The 18,441-nt window shown below is 36.6% G+C and overlaps 1 long non-coding RNA gene across 1 annotated transcript; it reads right to left on the bottom strand.

The window, feature by feature from the left end:
• Positions 1 to 1,608: 1,608 nt before the first annotated feature.
• Positions 1,609 to 15,666, bottom strand: LOC144210220 (uncharacterized). Its single transcript, XR_013329335.1, has 3 exons — positions 15,532 to 15,666; positions 9,383 to 9,448; positions 1,609 to 1,690 (listed from the first exon to the last, which is right to left on the bottom strand). It is a non-coding gene; the product is annotated as an uncharacterized LOC144210220 (long non-coding RNA).
• Between the last annotated feature and the right edge of the window lie 2,775 nt (positions 15,667 to 18,441).

Raw genomic sequence — 18,441 nt, 5'->3', positions numbered from 1 at the left:
AGTTTGGATGTTGGTGACTATAAATAAAACACTTAAAAGGCATGGTTTTACAAAAGGTAAGCTGATCGAAAACATGATGTACAGTGTGGTGCCAAACAACACACACAATCAATTCCAAGGTTAGGTCCTTTCTCTTCTATGGAATGGATTGAAATGCAACTGATCATTCCAGATTTTAAAACAATTTCTCTATTAAACCCTTAATAGTAATATGTACAGGTTTTTTAAATATTAGGAATTACTTAAAATATATATTTACTTTTATTAGCGTGGCAGCAACAGTAATGTATTCATTCTTAATTAACGCATTGGCTGCAATTGATGAAGATAGACAACCAATCAGGGTGAACTGGGAGGGATGTCAGCGAATGACCGTGTTAATGCATCGCCAATTCTCCCAGTTTAGATGGATTGGACATTTACTCATGCCTAACTCAGTAAAAAAAAAAAATCACATCAGTGGGAGGACAGATCCACATGCTAGTTTGCCTATCGCTGTCCATGGTGCTAGAAATTTTAAATTGATGAATTAAACTAAAAACTCCAACATGGGAGTTATTGTTTGACATGGCAAAAAGATTAATTTAACACATTCTGGTGTGGTCAAACATAAACACCAGAATAGGTTTAAATATAAAAACTCTGCAGATCATACTTTACAGTCACTGCTACACCTGACTTTGGACTAGACTCTAAACTGGTCACAAGTCAATCACCACACAGAGACTGACAAGTGACAACCGTTCACATGGAGCTAAATCTCCTACAAAAGCCTACTACTACTCATTATTATTATCATTGTTGTGATAACTGTGGGAAAATATGAAATACTACCAAGCGGTGGTCAATAAATGCCCATGTCCCCTGCTTGAATGAAATAGGAGGATTGCCTTGGCCATATTTTTACTGAGCCAGAATAAATTTTGTCCCGCTTCCCGGTGCCACGATGAATTTCCGTTTTTATTTAACGGTCGACATCACACTACCACTCTCTTGGCATCATAAGAAAGAAGAGAAGCAGAGAAAGCGTGTCATAAATATTGACATTTGATGGAGCCGCAAACTGCAATGTTCCTCAACTTATCCCATCTACCACCGCCTCCTCCTCCTCCCTGAAGCAAACAAACAAACAAACACCAAAACATGTACGCAAGTGCACAGAGGCAAACAAACAGAAGACAGTGTTGAAAAGGTAGTGTGTTGAGAGCAACACTCTTTCAGGGAGATGTTACAAAGAGGCATCAGAGCTCTAGCTGATGGAGTGGAGCGTAGAAAGAAAAAAAACACAATGTCGTCATAAAACTCAACAATGGCAGAACCTCATACAGTACATGTATACACAGAACAAATGCTGGAGGTCAGCGGCAGAGCGAGGGCAAGCAATACACTACAATCTGACAATTGCCCGAGCGAACCGAGGCGGCTCCAGTTGGACACTCAATAAAATGTTGAAAGTTCTTGCTCTGACATTGAGAAATAATGCCTGGCAGTTGAAGACATTCTGTTAAAAATTGTGTCGAGTAGAGCAATGAAAAATGTGCATACTCCAACCAATGACATTTCACTACTTTCCGTGTCAAAAAGTCATGTAATGTGAATAATTCTTACCTTATAATTCTTTGCCTGCCGTTGACGGTGTGCAACGTCCAATTCATTTTGACTTGGAGAGGGTAGTATTTACATGGTGTCCCTAAAAATATATAAAAGATAGAATAATGGTTAATAACACAACATTTATATGCAGGTCATTGAGTCCACAATATTAGATTTTTGTATACAAGTGTAACTCAAAATGTGTTATCTACAGAGGCCTGTTGTGGAAAAGAGTTTTAGTGGGTTTCAGTTTTAGTTTTTAGTAATATATTGTTTGATAAATTATTGCCAAAATGTGGTATTATTGTCTGATAAATGTTTCAATATTGCCACTGATGTAGTGCCAATATAGTCTAATAAACCAACTATTTAAATGCAATAACACCACTTTTTTAATTCAAAATAATACTAATGAATATATATATTTCAAACATTCACAATGCCTAAATATTATTTGAAAGGTAGTTTAATGTAGAATATGAAATAGGTGAGAAACCCAACCACATTTTTTTCCAATTAGACTACATCAAAAATAATCCGGAATGGCTTTCACATTGGTCGCAAAGTGGGAATTTCAGCAAATATTTAAAACCATTCATTCATTTTCTGGACCAATTATCCTCACAAGGGTCGCGAGGGGTGTGTATCGCCGCTAACAATGGGCACCGTGGGTGCATGCTAAGACGCCAACTGTCCGCTACAATGGTAAACTTGTTGCACTTTACTCATGAATGTGGTGTCATACAATTTCCCCATCTAGATCTATTAGTAGTGCTATAGTGTTAACTATCAGGAACGTTGTCCAGATTTCTGTCTGACGCGCTTACTAATCAGAGTTGTTGTGTAATGTCAAATTCATCACCGTCGCCCGTTAGTATCTCTTGCAAAGTCTCCTCGATAAAGGTGGTGGGGGCAATATCCTAAACGTGAGTGATGCTTTGGACGACAGCTCAATCTCATAAACGACCAGGCAGGGCTTTAAGTTATTGAGCTCTGTCGTTGGGATCGCCAACGGCCAAACCACTTCATCATGGACGCCAATCTTGCTCCAGCTCTAATGTAATTAGTGTGGATCTCCCCAGCCCCACTTTGTTCTTGTGCTGTTTGCTAAATTTAATTAGAATAAACAAGCATTAATATTAAAAGAAAAATGAGGGTCTAAAAAAAATGTGACAAGAAAGGGCTCCACTATTACAGGAGCGACTGGAAAAACACACTCCAATTATCCTTGAAGTAAGGTTACATTGGGGCTTTTCAGGTGGTGCTGCCAACTTGTTTGCAAAAAATGTTGATAATTAGAACACTGAGATGTTTTATTTGAATTTGAAAGAACAGCATTTGGGAGGAGAAAATCAAGATTTGCTTTGTTACAGCAGCATAATGTGTAATATTTGATCAAGGCTACGTTTGAGGAAGCAAAATTGAATGGAGCTGTTGTGGATGGCTATTGGTAAAAAAAAATATGGGTGATTCAATTTCAAACTGATTTAACTACTGGATTATTAATAGACCTAAAAATAATGGCAAGATCAAGGACTATAGGAATTTGTGTAAATTAAATAATAATTCAAAACGCTGTATTATACTTAGTCCTCATTAAATCCAGTTCTGAATACACTGCTTTTTTGACAATTTTCATATATGTATTTCTTGAGGGTTACTTCAATTTCCCATACCAGAAAAACTCCAATAGGTGTAGTCTTGAACCTTTTTTAAAATTGATAAGTGCAGTTAAATATAAAAAAATGCACACAACTGTATCCATTTGAAGCATGCCAAAATGAAGTTGTAGGTTGACATAACTTTCTCTCCATTAACCTTGGAAGGTCAGGCAGGGTTTAGGATCGTTCGCACAGCACTTAGGGGAGAAATATGCGTGTGTATGGTTGTCTGATGGATAGCATATTTGAGGGCAATCAATAAGCATTTCAAGTGGAGTTAAAATGAAAATGACCTATATGAATGGGAATAACTGACATTAAAAAGTATTAGTGACATCTTTCAATTGAGCTATTGTGAGTATGTAGGACTGTCTAGCATCAATTTATGTAATAAAAATTCATTATTTACCATCATTTAAAATGGAAATCTCCTAATTTTTACACGTTTTCAACATTATGCATGTGTGTATATGCTTCTTGTTTGGAGTTACAAGAGTAAACATTGTTTGCTTCAACCATTTTTCTGGGAAATGCAAATTTACACGCCTTAACAAGCAGCGATTACTTTTGGGATCGTCACCTATTTGACTTTCCATTTTTGTCCGTATCAAATGGAATGAAAAGAAGCAATTCAACAAAGTCATCACAAGCTTTTTGTTGATAGTAAAGCTGTTGACATCAGATATTTAAAATACTTCCGTCAGAAACTCTTGAAAAAAAGTTCAGCAGAAAAACAAACAAAGGACAAAGACTGTCAGATGTGGAGACTTTCCTGATATCGTTGAATCAATGCAATACCAACACACTAAAGCAAACCTCAAAGGGAATCACTGAAGGAAAGCAGCATTTGATCTTGTATTGGATGGTTTTGACCAATGAGTCCATATGAGGAACAAGATCTTCAATCCTAGCAATGTATTGAATCCAGTTGCTTATGTATCCGTATTTTCTAGTAGTTTTGTGTCTATTCCAACAAAAGAATTAGGTTTAGTCATTTTGCAACACGATTAAGATTTGCAGCCAGTCCCAAAAGCACTGCCTCATAATTTAATGTCAGTTCTAGTTCAATATCACCCTCGTCATCATGACTCTCCTGTTGAAATCTAATCCTTAGCAATAACTATTGTGTCTCTCTCCTTGTTGTGGGGTTGATCTCACACGACTGCGGCAGTCCTGCCGGGATGTGACACTTAACACCATCTGACCCAAACAATTTGTGGCTGTCCTCGGGTCCACGCTAGACGGCTCAGGACCCCCATCGCCAAGCCATCTTTGCGGTACGAATCGATTTTTATGATCCATCTTTCCCGCACGCCTCCCTGAACAATCTGTCTTCATCAAGGCGAGATGCACGTCGCAGTTGTGCGCTTGACTGATTAAACCTGGCACACTCAACAGAGATTGTGCCTCTCCCGCCTCACATCATGTAGAAATGGGGGGAAATTACAAAAGTGATTTACGAGACAAAATCATCGTTATTCCATTAGTTGGATTCACATCGCTCCATTCGGAACGGAGAATGGAAATCACCCTCACTGTCTCCTTGGCTTTGATGTCTGTCAGATGGCAGGATTTGCTCAAAGATCACGGGCGTGTATAAGAGTAAATGAAATCGGATATTTATTCAATATATTTGCCGTTAGGTTTCATAGACATGAGGAAACAGAGTCTGATTATCGGGCTAAGTTTGTCACGGCCTAAATCGTAGCAAGAGGTTTCTTAGGAGAGTCATATCTGCCAATCCATCGAAATGTTTAACTCTTTGGATCCCAGTGACATTGTTAGACATTTAATTATATGTTGATCGTAGATGGAGTCATTAAGATATGCTTAGAAATAATCAACATTGACAAATCATAAAAAGTCACTCTTCCATGATCACATTAAGTATAAAATTGAGCTGAACAGAAAAAAATGCGGTGATTTTAGTATGAAGGTGAGCCTATGGAATGATAATCAGTCAACATTTGTTGGCAAAAGGCTGATTGTCAGATGTATCTAGTAGTTTGTCTTGAAATTAAAGGATTACAGTATAAAGATCAGTACCAAGAGAGCCACTATGTATTATTACTTGTTCTAATATTTGTATTCTCAGTATGCTACCCTGCTGCTACTAAATAAAATTTGCCAGGCAACTTCTACTACTAAGATTTTATTTTTCATATTTTTCATCTTTTCTGGCTCTCTGGGAGCAGTAGGGCAATGTGTTGCGTCTCAATTCAATCAAGCTAAGATGCCAAACATCTGTTTCTGGGCAGAGCAAGGGCAGATTACTTGTATTGCACTATTCATAATGGGAGTTCATTCATTTCCAGCCCTTCCACTTTAAATGGACTGGACGCCTACTTGCAACAAAGTCATTTTCAAAAGGATAAAAAGAGCCACATAAGTGAACATCTTTCACCGCCGATGGCACTGAAAGAGGAACAGTCGATTCCTACACAAACTGCCCAAAAAAGACTTTCGTGGAGGTGTTTGGCATGACAACATTGGCCCATGTGTGCAACAGTCGTGTGCCATCTCCACAGCAGAGGACAGATGGGCAGTAACAATGACACACTCATTCTACTCTTCCATCCCGACAATGCATTTGCTGTGTTTGAAGAATTTCAGCGATTCGACCTTTAAATAAAAATGTCAAGTTGCCGATGGAGGTGTGTGTGAAGGAGTTTGCCCTATTTGAAGTGTGTCTGCACCTTGAAGCTGTCATCCTATTCTGGGTTTTAAAACAGGAGATACAGTGGATACATTTTTCTTTCCATCATAAGCTAACAAAATGAATCCCTTCGTTGACAGGCTTGGAATCCAGTGTACATATGCGTTGTTTATTGTTTGTATTGTGGGCACTTTCAATTTTTTTCATTTTTGTTTTAAGTTCAATGATTTCTGGGGCATTTCCATTTTGCCCTCTATTGATTTGGGGGAAATTCCCAGCAGCTTTCTGTTTATTTTAGGTCACTTTTTACGTATTGTTGATTTCGGGTACTATCTGTTAATTTAGGCGCATTTATGGGTTTTGATTTTTGAATTAATTTAGGTTCTATGAGAGACAATTTGGTGATTCTTGGGCATTTCCATTTTTTAGGAGGGGTGAAGTGTGATGTATAATTGGTTAAATTAATCTTTACTTTTGACATAAAAAGTGATATATATATATATATATATATATATATATATATATATATATATATATTGAGGTTTTGTATTGGTGAAGTAGCAATGTGTATAAAGTAAAATAACTTAGTTTTATTTTATTTTAAGCACATTTGGTGTAGATACTATAAAAAAAGCATATTTTTTATGTACTTCAGTAGGTTTACACTGCATGATTCATTGAATGATGTGTGTGGTGTCTTTTTAAGGAGGTGGGGGGAAAAAAGAATGCAGGTTGACAGTTGTGAGGGTTTCAGCATCATCAGCTTTCTGAAGAACTCAGATGCTTTCGAGTCCCAGGAGCTCACTGGCGCATTTTTAAGAGAGGCATCTGTCACGAGCTTTATAACTCAAGGCAAAGTACCAAAGCTTGATCTGTGGCCCCCTCGCTTTTCGCCACCCCTGTGCTTTCTTTCTACTCATGGATGATCCTGCATAATGGTGACTTCTCTGAGGGCCACAGTGAAATGCTTTTGGGTTGCAGTCAGGGGGATTGCGTGGATTCGGTTGGGGTAATTCATTAAAAATAAAAATGGGAAGAAAAGGAAAATCCAGAATTTTCTTTCACAGAAGAAAGGCAACATAATATTTTGTCAGAGTATAGTTGGAAAAGGTCTATGTAAAAGAAGAGAATAGTATAGGCCCTTATGTACCCAATACTATAGGGACTCTCCAATTTTATAGCAGTAATGTGTACTCTAGCAGCAAACAAGCATAATCATGTCGAAGATCAAAGAAGGATATATGTACATATTAAAATCAGACAATGAGATTGAAATGAGCAGTGGCGGTGCATGTGACAACTGTACATGAATAGTAATATAAATGGTACTATGAGGATATGAATGGTTAAGCTCATTCAGGGCATGGTATACAGCAGTGAATGTTACTGAATACAATAGTGAATGTAGCAAAAATATAGACCTATTAAGAAAATGGAGATAAAAGACATCTTTGGCTGCCATGGGCAGTATTCAAATCAACAATATAAGAAGTGTGGAGCGAAATCAACGGCAAAAATTGTAGAATATCATTTTTGAAACTGAAAGTTTAAGGTTGTTGCCTTCAGGAAATGTGGGTACTTTGATTAGAACTCTAAATTCACATTACTTTGTTAACTTGACACCTGCAGGGAAAAACTTGGCATTTCCAAACAATTTTTGAGCAGTTTTGATGAACAAAAATGTGAGAATATGCCTTAGCTATATCTATTCAACCAGTTGAACAAGAATGTTTTTGGAACGCAAAAGAATAATGCTAAATCCACACAGTGAGGGCTCACATAGGATCGAACCCTCGACTCTAGAACTGTGAGGCCAACATGCAAACCACAGGGCTCTCTGGAAACCTATCATGGGTGGCAAACCATCTAAATGCACACAGATTTGAAAACAAACCAGTAATAATGGGAAACATTACTTCATTAAAAAAGTGCCTTTGCTTGAAGCATCCTACTATTTTAAAAAATACTGAATTTCAAACCTCCTACAGCCAGTTATGTATAATTGCCAGTCTTGCCCTTTAGATAATGCAGAATGCCCTTTACTATCATGGCGCCAGGTTAATCCTACCAATCAAACGCTCAAATCAAACAGGTGAGCGACTGATAAAGCCCACTTATAGCTTTAAGGGCTCCGACAATTTGCAGATAGACATCAGAAAATTAATATTTAGTATGTATTCCTGCCAATTATATGAATTTATTTGACGCAAAACATGCCTGCGTGACAAACTGTGGTGTTTTTTTATTAAAAGGGAAGTAGCATTTAATTAACAATTGACCGGAAGGAAATGAGTTTTATTGATTTGTTTGCTAAGGGACAAGAGCGTGCCTCTGAGCTTTAACGCTTCACTACAGTGAGTGGACTGGTTGGTTATTGGCAAATATTGCACATGAGAATCAATGTAAATGGTCAATATGTGGAGTTCTCAGCAGGGGGGTTGGGATTTGAGTAAATGAAATAATGGGCCTAAATTGCAACAAATTTGCTCTTTGTTAGGCATAAAATTGATGACCCATGATTGGCTACTGATTGTGGAGCTGTCCTTGGTGACTGATGAACTACTTTAACCTTTTTTTAGGGATTCTGCCAAAATACTATTATCTAACCTTTGAAACCTGATAAAAAAAAGTTTTAAGTGCTTTACGTTTAATGTCTTTTAAAATCAATGCCAATCATGTTAGTTCATATTTAATAACATCCATCTAAAGCCTGAAAAAAAAATGATGAGGTGAAATGAGGTTGAACTAAGCAAAGGACTTGATCTAAAGTATCTCTTAAAAATGTAATAATTGTATTTAAATCTAAAAAATACCTTAATTGAATAAAGTATGCCTTTTTCCTTTCCTGGTTTGTCGCACTATCAGATAATAAATGCTACCATGTGCAGCTGGCTCTGAAAATTAACAGAAAAAAATACAAGGTATCCTAACATGAGTGAAAGTGCTGCCAAGTGACAATTTTTGTTAGCTTGAAAATAAAAATGAGAGAACAGCAGGGAGAAAGGAAAAAAAAAAAGCAACCCTTTTATTGCATTACTTGCTGGCAGAACTAGAAAACAGCTTTTTGATCGCTGCTTTTGGACAAAAAGAAGTAGTAACTGATGTTGCTGCAAGGTGGGTGGCCAGAATGTGTGGGCGGGGCAGAAGCAAAGGATGGAGCTCACAAGAATGTTTACATACATATTGTGGGTATGGTCATAAACAGTATATAAATGCTGGCACTGATTTCTTATTAAATTGATGAATTGGTGATGTGACAGTGTTTTTTTTAATCATCTCGGACTCACAGAAGTGGCTTCACAAATTTCTTATGAGTCATTATTAAGTATTTAAGACTTAGTGTTTGCATATATGAGATAGTTCTCTTATTCAGGGCTTCATGAAAAATGTCAGGTCATAATGTTGGTTTGGTAGCACAATAAAGGCAATTCAATGGAGTGTTAAAGTTAAGTATTGGAAAACACTAACTCACCCGTTGTGGTAGACGTTCAGGACGTTCAAGACGTTATTTCAGCATTGATTGGTCGGGGATATTCAACTGCAAAGGGAGAAGACACAAACCTTAATAAATAAATAAATGAAAAATAAAAAAAGAACAGTACAGAGACAGCTGTAGAGAGCCAGAAAAGTAAAAGTTTGAGCCAAATCTTGGGTAAAATACTGCCTACATTGTTTTCTTCCCTTTGGCTGGCACTTGGAAAGTTAAAAAAAATGAAAAAATATGAATTGCTGGATATCTAAATGTATTTCTAGCCATCAAACTATAATTGCCTAAGGATGAACTTAGCCAAGACAATTTAAAATGGGAACTCTACAGATTTCACTGCCATTGACGTTGGTAGATGTTCAATAACATGGTTGTCTCCTCCTCCTGCAGTAAATTTGTATTAGTTTATCACTAGTAGCCGTCCGATCCAATTGAGACGGGAGGGTTGGCAGCAAATGAACCAATTTAGCCCTCATATCGCCATCAATAACAGTCTATAAGTTAAATGAAGTGGAATTGTCTTCCTTTTTTTTTCTCATATGCGTCTTTTAATGTTACATTTAATAGGTGAGCAGACCAACTTTTTTTGTCCGGGTGCATTTGACCTCACAGGTTTCACTACAGGCATTTTGAAAAAGCATATTAAAGTGAATAAGTAGGGGTTGTCATAGCAATTGTAATGACTATTCTAAAAAAGAATATATCTTGTTAATGCAGGCCAAGCAGACAGAAACAAATGCAGGAATAAAAGTGAAAAGTTAATTAAACTAGTTCCCCTCAAAGGGGGAAAAAACAGAGCAATTAATGGGTTATTTGGTAGATGGACAATTAATCTAGAATAATAGTGATACATGAAGTGAGTGAAATTTAACAGTTTTGTGAATAGGGTCTTCTTTGTAGGTCAATAATTGAGGACGAGAAGAAAGAGCCAGTGTTGTGAGTCAGTAATTAAAAAACACAAGCAGCGCTAGAATGCATTTTAGGTAATGGCTATTAGCCACAGACAGGAAGCAGTTTTAGCTCTCTTATTTTTCCCTTCGCTGCTCGTCACTGGCAGGGTTTAGCAATCTATCCCAGGCAGACCGCTCGCTTTACGGTGATAAACGGATCGAGTGTGGCCAGGAAACACTCACGCAAGCAGCATGTAACTTTTTAATCCTTTTCAGTTGAACCGTAGCCGTAATTAACAGCCTTTTCACAGCCAATTAATACAACATTTTGTCTATAATTTGTCTGCGACTGGGGCTATGCTCACTGAAACATGGATATGTTTGGTATTTTTGTCCAAATGAATTTTAGGTGATTAGAAATTTGGCAGTGCTAATGATGTCAAAGACTGCCAGTTTTCTTTTTTTTTGTTTTTAACTGTTCCATACTAACCTTTTTGCGGTAATATTTAGCAAATGTTGCCTTGATACTGAGCTATTTTTTTCTTTGAACGAAAATTATTCTCATCCCAGAATGAATATATTATGATGATTCATGATAGGAAATCCATTCATTTTTTTTTCTAATTAAGGTAGAAACTTTGTTATTCACTAATCTTGATTAATCACATGTAGATTTATTTGTATAACTCATACAGAGCTTAGGGAATAGCAATCAAAAGTAGATGGGCATGAATATTGTTAAGAATTCAATGCATTTGATCAAATTTAAGTTAAACTATATAGCCATTGGAAAGCAGTACTTTGCAGAGAAGCTGTACACTTATGCAGTGGTTCTTGTTAGAGCTACCAAACCCCACTAGGTTGATATGCACCTTCACCGAACCCCACCAGTTTAATATGCGCATTCACTGAACCCTACTTTACTGTAAAATAAAATGTGATGTGTGAAAATATGATATATATAAAAAAAAACTGCATCCGTTAATAGTACATATGAAACTTAAACAGAAAAAAGGACTAAAGTATTAACATACTTATTACTTATCATTAAAGTAAAAAGTATTAAGTACAGAGTAAAGTAAAAAGTATAAAGTACAGAGTAAAGTAAAAAGGAATGTATGAAGAAATATTAAAATGCAATTTTAAAAAAGAAGCTTTTTTTAACAGTCAAAGGTTGATCTAACTTGTTTTTACCTGTGTTGGCACAAAAACACAAACTTCTGACTGTTCTTATATTTCATTCTATTTACTCTGTTAAGTTACAGTAAATAGAGCAAATTGTTGCTAATTTTCATCAACACTTTGTCGACGTATTCTGATCCAAATTAGCCTTAAACTCATAAGTGCATTCGGAAAAACAACATGTTTGTACCACAAAGCTCACAAAATGTTACCATCATTTTAAAACAAGTTCCAAAAGCAAGTGTTACAACTATGCAAAATAAGTGACTTGAGTATGGCACATGTCCTTGGCAACTTTCCTATAACAGTTGCTGGTCAAAGTGTATAACATTCACCAAAACATTGAAAGATTTCAAGGGTGTCAGAAGAAAGAAATGAATGGCAGCCCTTCTCTTTGCCACATCTCCAATTTGAAAAAAGGTAAAAGAGGAGCTCAAGGATGCTTGGCAGATGGACATTAGGGAGGCAGTTCGCCTCTAGCTGTCGTAATTACGTTGCATAATTGCTCAGATAATGAATGGGTATGCCTTGAAGTCAAAACAGTCTAGGACATACAACAAAGATTTTTTTTCCCAATCATCATCTGCGGGAAAAAAGGTCCTTGTGCTTGTCTATATTACCAATAGAGAATGGCAGCAGGCTACACCATAAAAAACATCCATGATGGCTTTGTATTATATTAGAGAACATAAAGCATTGACGAAACGACTGCCTGTAATAGAATGCAGGGCAGTTGAAACTCTTTTTATGGACATTTATTATGCAATATAATAAAAAACATACATTATTGTTAACACTATTATGAAAAAATAAAAATACTGTAAGTGAGATATGCATGGATTTTTCCAGAAGGACTGGCCATATTTATGAACTCAATGAACTTGCAATGGTAAATAAGTAGGCTATAAAAAGGACAAGGAGGGATATAATAAATATAGTATTTTGGGACTTTTGAAATGATTAGGTGTGAGTCATTTTGCGTTATTAAAAAAATCATAGACATCCAATCACATGACTTTTTTTAGTTACTTGTAGACGTCCAATCTATTTGAATTGCGGAAGGCTAAGTCCTGGATTCAGGGCATTTTCAGGCATTTTTATCTTTTGTTTATTTATTTTTTAACTACAGTAGTCATCTTTTGCAAGTGTGTTTGTGTTTTCTTGCCTGTGAGCAACAACAAAGCATAACCTGTGCATCTACCCAATTATTTTTAATGTCTTGAAAAAGGTGTTTGACAATTATGCTTCTGAGGTTTAACAACTACTATTAAGCCAAGGAAACAGATCAGAGGCACCTGATGCTATTAACTTTATACATTTTCTCATGCTTTATAAATTCTAGTGATAGGAAAAACAAATATTTGGCTAAATAAAGTTTCTTCTTAGCTGCCACATGCATCAAATATCAAATTAATTTTAATCTACACGTGTTATATTTATCATAAAATGTATGATCCTTTCAATTTACATATATGTTTGCTACATAATGATAAATTGAAGGAATTCAAAATGAAAGACATTTTCTCTACGTTTAATATTTACCTGGATCATATTTGGCCACAGTTGTGGGGTATTATATTCAGCAATTGATAGTGGCTATTATATAATATCACCAAATCAGTCAAAAGTCAATGTGGCAGCAGCAGTGATTGCATTTTTTGCTATGTTGCAGTCAACAGTGGTAATTGTATTTTGTGCTCTTTGTAAGTGCATGTTAGTAAAGTGGATGAAAGTAAAAATCGGGGCTCATTTCCTTCTTTGCGTTCTCATTGGGGCACTACAAAACAATGCTATTATATTTATTCTATACTGTAGAAACTGCCATTCATTAAAGGCTTTTTTATTTGCAAGAATTACAATTATATTTGGTGTATAACATTATTCTTTCCATTATTGCTTCCTGCATAAACTAGTGTCATTTGCACATGTGGCAATGTGACCAATGAATATTCAATGAATGATTAGTGATGAGGCTTTTAAGTCCCTACAGGTGAGCATAAATCGTTTTTATGAGTCTTGGACCAAATGATTTTTTTTTTTAATGTGGGCATGCAGTTCATCAACACATAAGGTACCATGGACAGCGACAGTCGTCCAGTACATTTGAAACATGGTGTCATAGCGAATGTTCATTTCCAAATTGTTTGGATGTCTGCTAGTTATACATTAATTTAGATTCACTACAGTGGGAGCCAACTTTGTCTTAATGACTGCACTTTGAGTGGATCCTGTGATAATAACTCAGGAAAACCAATATGTAGTGATGCACATCTGTCATTGCAAAATCAAGTGATGGACAGCGTTGAACTTTGTGTATCGAAATGAATCTTAGCAATAGGTAGAGAGATGAATAACGAGCTTGTCGGCAGCCAGTAACTGTCACAGTGGCTGCGTCTTTATTGTATTTATTTGACTTTTTGCTAGGCTGTTTTACGACAGTTCTACGCACAGCATAGTCTGAGAGACAGCTTGAAAGAGATAAAAGTGGACCGAGTCCCCTCTGGGTCAGTATTGATGACATTCAAATAAGTCTAAGCAATTTAAGAAGAGGAGAAGCATGTCAACTTTTAACAACCTGGGTTGTATTTGAAAACATAAGTGACATACTCACTAAATTGCCCATTCTTTGGCGTATAAGATAACAAACGGTATATGAGAGATTGTAAATTGCCTTAAAGTGACAGAGGGCATGAAATGACTGCAGCAAGAGAATGGAGGTAATGGACGGCTGCCATGTTTTGAAAAATAAATTGAATTGATTTTATAAAATTACAATCAACTTTAGAGCATTATTGAGGGTCATAACCAAATTTTATTGTTATTTTTTTAAGAATGTAAAGAGAATAAGAAGGACTGGACCAGAGACCAAACTAGAATTATGTCCAATCCATTTACCGTCCAGTCTAGTTTGACACCAGTTTCAGACCAGTTTCAGTCACCTTTAGTAAAATCCGTTCCTTTCAACAAGTGCAGCAAATTAAAAATGCAAACCAATCACTGAGTGAGGAACAACTTCACCATTTAAACCTTCCTCCCTCATTAGAATCCACAGAGTTGATAGCTGTGACCATTATCCACAAAAAAAGGTTAAGTAGATTATGTTTTTAATTTCCCAAAATAGTTTCTTGCCCTATAAAGTTTTAAGATAGCACAACAATAGCAATATAACGCAAAGGTGCTCATTTGAGAATGAACCCATACTGGGATCTCACGCTTTATAACTGTCTGGTGATAACAAAGTTTGCAAAAAAATATATATATACACATTGGAATAATATTACCAAAAATGAAAGATGAGAGTTATCTATTAAATTGGCTGGTCCTACACTAAGCAAATGAAATGATAAGAAGGCCGATAGTGGGAGTCACATATCCAGCAGAGCACTCGAAGGAATCAAGCCCTATTTTGACGTCTAGTCCCAGATAAAGTGCTTAAAAAGGAATAATACTCGTAAAGCTTGGAAACACAAGCGCCCCTTCAAATGAACATTGTTTTGCTCACAACCCAAAAGGTGCGAAAGAAACAAACAAAGGATACGAAAAAGGAAAAGATCCTCTGCAAGAACAAGGCTGAAAATTCCCTTTTTATGTATCCATGGAAACAGTATGAGGTTATAAGTATAATTAGTATCAAACACTCAAAACCTCATTTTAAAGGAGTGTATGTATTCCAATAAAGATTTACTTTCATTCGTTGCCTTTGTCAGTGATAGACATCCAATCATATAGTAGCTGTTAAAAGATTAGGTTAAAACACTTTAATTTAGTTTATCACCCACCCATAGACGTCCAATTCACTTGAACCCTCCAAGTCCAAATGGATTGCTCAGTTCATTTATCATTGAATACGTACAATATGTCTTATTTGACTACTTTCAATATAACGGCTGGATTTGCTTCTGCTTTTAGTTCTTCAGAACAGTCCCTCAAAAATATGAAGTTGTCCTTCAACAGTTATTTCTACTTAGAAAATCTATATTTTGGACCTTAAAATGGTTCAACAGGCATTTAATAATTAAGTCTATTGAAATGAAAATACATGTTTTTTTAAAACAAACTTACCCATGAGGCGGATAGGCAAAACAGCACGGATAATGATGGGCGAATATGCAGAGTTGTAGCAGGGAAACAGGGTTGTTTGCGATATCGTAACCCTGAAGGTGCTGCTGCCACATCTCCCCACTTCCAAGTAAGCCTAGAAAAAAAACACAACATTTTAGAATTCAGAGGCATAAATATGCATCTTGAATATCTTCTTATTACCCTTTTATTCAGAATAAAGCCAGGAAATGGGTTAGGTCTATGTAAACAAAGATAACTTATCATAACAAAAATTATGTATCATATAATCCAGGCATTGCACTGGAACTGAAACTACAAGACTACACAATAAAAACCCAAAGGGAAACATTGTGAACTTCACGGCATAGACCTTTCAAGGACTGACTTAAGTGGCTACAAGGAAAAGTAAAGCAGAAAAAGACAGCTCGTTTTGTTTAGTTTTTTGATTTTTCAACTGAGAAAACATTTTTGCATAGTATAAATAAATAAATAAAAATAGATGAAATGTAAAAAGACAGATAGACATCACGAGTGGTGCATATGTGCACATCCCTTCAGCTGGTCTCGCTGTCATAACACTGATTAATGTCGCCGTTTGTGCGTGGCAAAAGGGAACGGCTGAAACAAATGATAAAAATCCTATATACATCTGTGTGGAAGAAGAGGCTGTCTGGGAGTTTTACGCAAGCAAATTTGACATCACCAGCTGAAGGATTGTGAAGGGTAAATATGGCAGTGTGTGGAGGACTCAAGATAGGAGGGAAGTGAGTGACAATAGCCCCGCGAGGAAAAGAAGTGACACATTTATCGTGGGATGCAGAAAAGAAAGAAACAAATAGACGCACTAAGTGAAACGAACAGATCTAAAATAAAAAAATTTAAAAAATGGAAAGGTCGTTACGACAGCGAATTTCACCTAGCTTAGCACCGCTTGACAACCCAGTTAAAAAAAGGAAAAGTGTAAGAAACAATTAATCTGCTGATGATTGGCAAAAGACTTTTGATGTAATGTCCCAAAGGAGTCTGCTTCATGTCTTGCATTGAAGCATGTCAGAGTTCAGGGCTTTAAGGGATTGCGGAACAGGCTTAGCGTGTCTGGACAGAGACAGTTATTGAGTGCGCTCGTCCTTGGGGGTCGGACAAGGGCTTTACGTGATGGCGACGAGAGTGACGGTGGCAGATGTCCCTGATTGTGTCCTATGGTGCGTTGTCTGGCAAAAGGGAAAATGGTTGCCCTTTTTAAAAAGGTGCTACTTGACCTTTTACAGTTTGGGAGCAGAAATGGACTTTAGTAACCCTAAATAGTAAGTGTTAGACAAGAACTTGCCCTCTTAAAATGCCTTTCCTATTTCTACATCCTCACCTTCTTGGTACTGTGACAACGAAATTTCCCGAATACGGTATGAAGAGTTATCCAATCTAACGTTTTCTTGTTTTCTATAATTTTCCTCAACAAGTTTATGTCAAAATGCAGGTCAGCATACTTAGTAGAAATAATGTAAAATACTAAAATGCTGTATAGCGTTATTATTATTATCTACCATTATTGAGAGGTGTATTGATATTTTTTTTAAATGGTTTGTTTGCAACCAGTTCATCCGCTGTGCCCTTTCTCCCTCCAATCAGACTAACAGTACAATTATGAATATGAAATATTGAATGCTTTGAAGGCAAAGATATTCCAGCACACAAACACAGACAAGCACTTTGCACTAGCTAAACAGAAACTAAGTGTCTGGGGACCAAATGGCAGATGGTGCACTTGCGTCTTAAAGTCAAATGCCGTAGTTGGAGGACATCGAAACCCGAAGACTCCCTTTATAAGACTGGAAAACAGTTGTGATACCCTCACTCTAGTTATGTCCCGATCTTATACTCAGTATTGTATCGGCAATAAATACGAGTATTTTTTGTGGTATCGTATTTTGACAAGTTCTCATGTGTTTTCAGTATATTGGTACTTTTTGTCTGCTGTAAATCAAACAATAACTCTATTTTAATAGCGTGTAGAGAATTGTTTTTTCTCAATTCATATTTAAACAAAATATATCAATCATGTAGTCCATTGCAAATGCACTGCAGTACAATGTTACTTAAATGCAATACTAATGCGTTAAACATACTCTACTGACTCTTTGGCAGGCACTGCAAGCTGGAGTGATCCCATTAGACAGTCATTTAAAAAAAATATTTTATACGATCACCTGCACCTGTTTTTTTTCCTTTCTCCCTCGAACATCACAAACAGCCAGTTCTCATTTTTCCCTCACTATTCACAGCATCCACCTTTTGAGAAGCGAGGATATGACGGACAACAGAAGTGCTGAACCGGTGCCATCAAAACTTCACTGATGTCCGTCCATGTGGTTAATGCATGCATGGGCTGGCTCCATATGCTCACCTGTACAAGTACTTGAAGGCCTTCTAATGAATGCTGACAATTCTGCTTCTGGTTTTGCAGTTGGAAATGAATACAAAACCTAACTGCGCACTTAAAGTGAGATCAGCCTTCTGATGTGTTTTGCTCATTAACTTTCTCTCTAATTGTGTGTATCCTTTGAGTAAAGCTGAATTTCAGCAATTGAACTCAAATCTGGGGAAGCATTTGGACATAATGAAGAAGTGTTGCCAGGCAGAATTTTACAAGGCGCCCCGAGGACAGTGAAAATATTGGCCAATTGCAGCCACATTCATTAGACAGTTTATGTAAATGCAAATTCTATTTTGTACTCAATATAAAATACAAATTTAAATGAAGTTCTAGCTAGTGAGAAGACTTGGCAACATATGAAAATGGCTCCGGTTCTTGTTCCGAGGCAGACTTTACAAAGCTAGGATACTATAAGTCAGGGGTAGGGAACCTATGGCTCGGGGGCCACATGTAGCTCTTTCCAAGGCTGCATATTGCTC

Source organism: Stigmatopora nigra, chromosome 17 (genome assembly GCF_051989575.1).
Source record: "Stigmatopora nigra isolate UIUO_SnigA chromosome 17, RoL_Snig_1.1, whole genome shotgun sequence".
NCBI classification, from domain to species: domain Eukaryota; kingdom Metazoa; phylum Chordata; class Actinopteri; order Syngnathiformes; family Syngnathidae; genus Stigmatopora; species Stigmatopora nigra.
The sequence above is the reverse complement of the archived record's forward strand: the minus strand, read 5'-3'. Positions and strand labels throughout refer to the sequence as shown.